This window comes from Penaeus monodon, chromosome 38 (assembly GCF_015228065.2).
Source record: "Penaeus monodon isolate SGIC_2016 chromosome 38, NSTDA_Pmon_1, whole genome shotgun sequence".
Lineage (NCBI taxonomy): Eukaryota > Metazoa > Arthropoda > Malacostraca > Decapoda > Penaeidae > Penaeus > Penaeus monodon.
This window is the reverse complement of record NC_051423.1, coordinates 20,060,158-20,065,899: the sequence shown is the minus strand read 5'-3', so window position 1 is coordinate 20,065,899 and position 5,742 is coordinate 20,060,158. Positions and strand designations below refer to the sequence as shown.

At 35.6% G+C, this 5,742-nt stretch overlaps 1 protein-coding gene and 2 long non-coding RNA genes across 7 annotated transcripts in view; all 3 read right to left on the bottom strand.

Annotated features, from left to right (window-relative positions):
- Positions 1–5,742, bottom strand: part of LOC119597101 (KICSTOR complex protein SZT2-like) — a 47,239-nt gene that overhangs the window by 24,350 nt on the left and 17,147 nt on the right. The gene's annotated exons all lie outside the window — the stretch shown is intronic.
- Positions 1,497–2,327, bottom strand: LOC119597105. The gene is made up of 3 exons (XR_005230797.1): positions 2,287–2,327; positions 2,090–2,150; positions 1,497–1,654 (listed from the first exon to the last, which is right to left on the bottom strand). It is a non-coding gene; the product is annotated as an uncharacterized LOC119597105 (long non-coding RNA).
- LOC119597106 lies at positions 4,785–5,151 on the bottom strand. The gene is made up of 2 exons (XR_005230798.1): positions 5,020–5,151; positions 4,785–4,848 (listed from the first exon to the last, which is right to left on the bottom strand). It is a non-coding gene; the product is annotated as an uncharacterized LOC119597106 (long non-coding RNA).

The following is a 5,742-nucleotide window of genomic DNA, read 5'->3' as shown; positions in this document are numbered from 1 at the left end:
AATAATTATTTTCAATCTCTTACAGATGAAATAACAAGAAAAGCACAATATAAATGAGACTATATAATAAAACAGTATGAATAACAGCTGTGTCTGTGTACTTTCTCTTCATGGGGGATCTTTGCAGTATAAAGATTTCAATAATATGAAACTAAGTAATTTTCTTTCCTTTTAAATTTTTCAGTGCCTCTCTTTTCCTTTCCATTCTTTCCCGCCATCATCTTTCATCTTCTCCTCTCTCTCTTTCAGTATCTCCCCATGTTTTCTTTTCTCTTCCCCACCCCATGCCTTCCTTTATGGTGGAAAAATCCCCCCTGTCTTGCTTTTGGAATAAAGAGGTATCCAGCCCCCAAGGGAATGGGCAATGTATTTTGATGTCTTAGCTGTCTCATAGGTTGGGTGTTGGGTCTTGGAAAGGAAACCACAGGATCTCGCAACGATTGATATAGTTAATATTCAAGAAAGGACAATGGCATATTTAAAGAACCAAAATTGTGGTTAAGTTCCTCTTTCATGATAGGTAATTGGGTCAAATGTAAAACCAGATTTTCAAATCATAAGGCATCATAAAATTTTTAATATAAACTAGTGATAAATTTTCATTAGGAAAAAGTCATTGCCCACTTACGAGTGTGTGCGTACCCAGAGGCAGTTCATACACTGCCTCTGGGTACAGCACACACTCGAAGTGGGCAATGACTTTTCCTAATGAAAATTTATCACTGGGTTTATATTTAAACATTTTATGATGCCTTTTTGATTTGAAATTGGTTTTACATTTGACCCAAATTCCCTATCATGAAAGAGGAACTTAACCACAATTTTGGTTCTTTAAATATGCACATTGTCTTTCTTGAATATTAACTATATCAATCGTTGCAGAGATCCTGTGGTTCCTTTCCAAGACCCAACACCCAACCTATGAGACAGCTAAGACAGCAAAAATACATTGCCCATTCCCTTGGACGGGGTACCTCTTTATTCCAAAAGCAAGACAGGAGGGTTGGTCCCACCATAAAGGAAGGCATGGGGTGGGGAAGAGAAAAAAAAAAAAGGAGAGATACTGAAAGAGAGAGAGGAGAAGATAAAAGAGGGATGGCGGGAAAAAAATGGAAGGGAAAAGAGAGGCACTGAAAATATTAAAAGGAAAGAAAAATTATTAGTTTCATTTTAAATTGAAAATCTTTATACTGCAAAGATCACCCCAATTAAAAAGGGAGAAAGTACACAGAGTACACAGCTGTTTATTCATATGTTTTATTATATAGTCATCAATTTTTATTGTGCATTTTCTTGTATTTCATCTGTAAGAGATTTGAAAAGTAATTAATTAGAAGAAAATTTAAATACTGGAATATCCTGACCTTGAAATCTAAATGTAGTGACTCAGGGAAAAAAAACATGTTTAAGATCATGAGATCTGTTTCTAATAGGTCTAACCACTGTTATGCATTGTTAAACATATTGTTTGGGGTTTAAAAATAAAATATAAATTTCAAAATGAATTTTATTAATAAATACATAAAATTACTTTCATTAAGCGGACTGTTATTCACAATATCTGGGCATACTCTAGCTGCCTGCGCTGCACATATCTCAACAAGGTTACAATTGCAGCTGGAGTGACACCTTCCACACGGGTTGCAGCAGCAATCTGGGTTGGAGAAAAACAAAAGAGAAAAATGATACATAACCTTCATTTTTAAGCCAGTGATGCCAGGATGGCAAAAAATGCACGTATGTCAGTGTCCTTTTAGTGATTAATTGTGTTTTCTACTAGTTCTATCTACCTCACCCATTTACCTGTTTTTTTGATTCAAGTCATAATAACAGTATCACTATAAATAACAGTAAAAAAAAAAAAAAAAAAAAAAAAATTCTACTGTTTAATACTATATAACATTATGATATCAATAATGTATGACAATACTGATATCAATTAGATTCCAAGTCACTGAGGACTTTGCAAAAAAAAAACTATGGGAGACAGTGGAACCAATGGGTGAAGTGTCTTCTGTTAAAAACTAATGCAATATCATATATTATTATCAGTGGTACCTCCAGGTCATTAACAATCCATATCTCTTACCGTTGCTGGTCTGGCTTTTGACAATTTACTTCGCATTTCATTTGATATGTTGATGGAAGAACTGCAAGCAACACAGGGCATTCCATTAAAACAGGAATGATCTTTAAAAAAAATAACCACATATTTAAAGAAGGAAATCCAAACTTAGTCATTCATATATCAAGCGTTCCATGCAAAATACACACTCACAAGCGTACCAATAGTAAATCCATCAAGAGGGATGACAAGGGGAAAGATCCCTGCGAACTGCTTCAATTTCTTCACTCTGGGCTGCCACATGGTCAGTGTACAAGGCTTCAATCTTCAGCCTCTCTGCTACCTTGGGGTCGCTGCAAAAAGGACGGTAGGCCGGTTCAGCACATGCCATTTCTTCGATGGTAATGTGCCAGTTTGCAGTGCCAAGAAGCTCCAGGCCACTGTGGGAAGTGCAATTGAGGGACAAGTCTTTTTTTTTTTTTTTTTTTTTTAGGAGAATAAGATTTGTTATATTACTTTACTTTTTTATATACATTAACATCTGTAATATATAAATATATTGGAGGAGGAGGAAGCAATGGCAACACAAGAAACTAGAATAAGGCAGGATAAAAAGAAGAAAGAAAACGAAGCGGAGGTGGAGGTAGAGGAAGACTGATGTGGAAAATGAAAAAGTAACAAAATGAAAAAGAAGAGCTCAAAATTCACCTAAACAAGGAGCCTACCTCTTGAGTACTGGTGCTTTAGGTTCCTGCCTCTGGAGCAGATGAGCCCAAGTCTTGAAGACTACGAACATCATCTCGAAGTACACTTAAGCCTTCTGTCAGCTTCTCTCTCATGTATACTGTCTTATTGAACCTCTCCTCTGATACACATCCTACTTTGAATCCTACCAGGTAAAAAGAACATAGTTTATCATCAATTTCATTCTATCTCTTATATCTACTGTCTAATCAAATATAATGCAACATGTCAGCTTGCAGATAGAAAACACAGTCTTGCATTCTCTCTTAGCTCTTCTTATAGAAAACTGAAAATCTATTGGAACATTGACAGGTCAATCCTTGTAATTTTTACTTTATGTGATGATGGATTGACCCCTCCCTTTTTATATCTGTATGAGATCTAAGAAGATGAATAAACAGTAGGGAATCTAATAAATCAAATTCTCTGATACAAAAAAAAAAATAAAAACAAATAAAAGCAACTGAAAATTAAAGCCTACCTTTTTCAGTCAGTCGTAGATCAGCATTGTCAGGCCTCAGTTGCAGCCTATACTCAGCACGGGAGGTGAACATTCGGTATGGCTCAGAGGTGCCCTGTGTTGTTAGGTCATCAATGAGGACACCAATGTAGCCCTCAGTACGATCTACAGTTATGCCTTCTCTTTTTAATGCCTGAAAGAGAAGTTTCCACATCATTGGTTTCATGTATATAAACACTTATACACTTAGTCCAGTATTTCTAATTTTCATACCAGTTTATCTCAAGAATAGTACAAGAATTATAGTGAATACCAGAAGCAAAACACAAAAGACACTACAAATCACCTTTGCTGCAGCATTTATTCCAGCGATAATACCCTGGGCAGCAGCCTCCTCATAGCCAGTTGTACCATTGATCTGACCAGCCAAAAAAAGCCCTGAGATACGACACGTTTCCAGCTGGGGAGTTAATTCTCTTGGATCTACGTAATCATATTCCACTCCGTACCCTGGGCATTAAAGTTTAATATAGTAATAGGTTGGAAATAATTGATATTTTTGTATCAACTCTTAAACATTCATGTAAAATCAGAGATATGTGAGCTGGATAAATGATCAAAAAGAGCACATGAACATACATCCCCTAATCTTCTCTCTTTTTATATATACACAGATACACAGACAAGGCATAAAAAGAAAGAGAGAGACAGAGAGAGAGAGAGAGTAATATTCCAAAGCCCATAGTTATAACAGTGTCTATTCTACACTCATCAGAATCTAACCTGGAACAATCATTTGGCAGTGTTCTAGGCCTGGTATAAGCCTTATCATCTTTTGCTGGTGTTCTGGAGGCATGGTGGCATGATAAGCCCTGTGGGTACACCAGCTCTGACTCCAAACCTTCTGGTTCTAACCAAAACCTGGTGTCTTCTTCCTTTAAATCTATTTGTATCAAGTAAAAATCACCAATGTATGAGTACCAATTAAACTATGATATCCATATGCTCATAGTGATACAAAAGTGCGAGTATCTGCTTTTTTTCACTATAACATTATGATTAAATATTAAGTCATGAGTATGTATGTATGTATGTTTTTTTTATGACTAAATATTAAGTCAAATCTCTCTTATTCACCTCAGGATTTTAGATTCTATTGAAGGGCAATATCTGGGTCCACGTGTTTCTTCTTGCACATGGCGATTTAGGTGTAAGGTTTCTCTGATGATTTTGTCAACCTCTGCTGTTGTATAAGTAAGGTGGCATAGGAGTTGATCTTCAGGCTGATTCAGGTTACATCATAAATGGCATTTTTAAATAGAACTACTCCTTCTTGAACAAAAATATTAATTCCATTGTACTAAATATATGCATAGGATCAGAAAATAATCAACAGTCATGTAAGATAAAAGTCCTCTATTATGCTATAATGAAGCTATGCAGCCATCTTTAGAAGCTTTTACCTTGATCCAAAAACTTTCTCATTCATAAAGGAGAAAACGGCACGGTGGGTTGTCTGGTTCTTGTGTTAAGCAAACTGAGAAATCAATAGTGTCTTTAGCTATTCTCGGTGGAGTTCCTGAAAAGAAGGAAGTATTAGAGAGAAAAAAAGACAGTTGATTTAAGTTCTTTTTAACCACTTTCATGCCCCCCCCATAAGGAAATCTCACGTAGTTTTTAACAAAATCAATATTTCAGACTCATGTTTACAGAACATAAAAAAAAAATACATAGACAAAGTAATACAGACCTGTTTTGAGTCTACCAAGCTTAAACTGTAATCTCTCTAATGTATTTGCCAGTCCAATAGCAGGTGCATCACCCAGTCTGCCAGCTGGTTTGACATCCAACCGATGTTAATTGCTCCATTCAGGAAAGTCCCAGTGGTGATGACAACAGTGTCACATCGAATCTCTTCACCATTATCAAGAATGATGCCACGGCATTCTGCCAGTCTTGTGGAGTCTGTAGAAATAATAAGCAAATGAGTATTTAAGAGGTATTATTTATAAACAAATATATGAGAAAACTTTGATATCTCTGTAAATTTTCACTATTTTAAAAATTTATTAAAGTCATTTGCATCAGAAGTATCAATACCTTAAAATACATACGCTGTCATTACTATATCTAATAGAAAAAAACAAAAAAAGGTCCAATATGTATTCCTCCACAAACAAAAAGAAATTGAAGATATTGAAACATGTTTCACCTAAAAGAACTGTTAGTATTTATACAAGAACAAATTGAAACTAAGAAGGAGTGAGGAAAGAGAAAAAAAAAAATTACCTTCTTGGCTGCTATTAGCATTACCACCTTCCTTTAAGATCAGGTCTTCTACTGCCCCTTCAATTATTGTTAAGTTTGGAATTTGGAAAACTTCTTCTTGGAGATGTTGCTTGTATAAAGTACGATCTATCTGTGCCCGAGGACCCCAAACTGCTGGACCTTTTCTGCGGTTCAGAAAATTTTT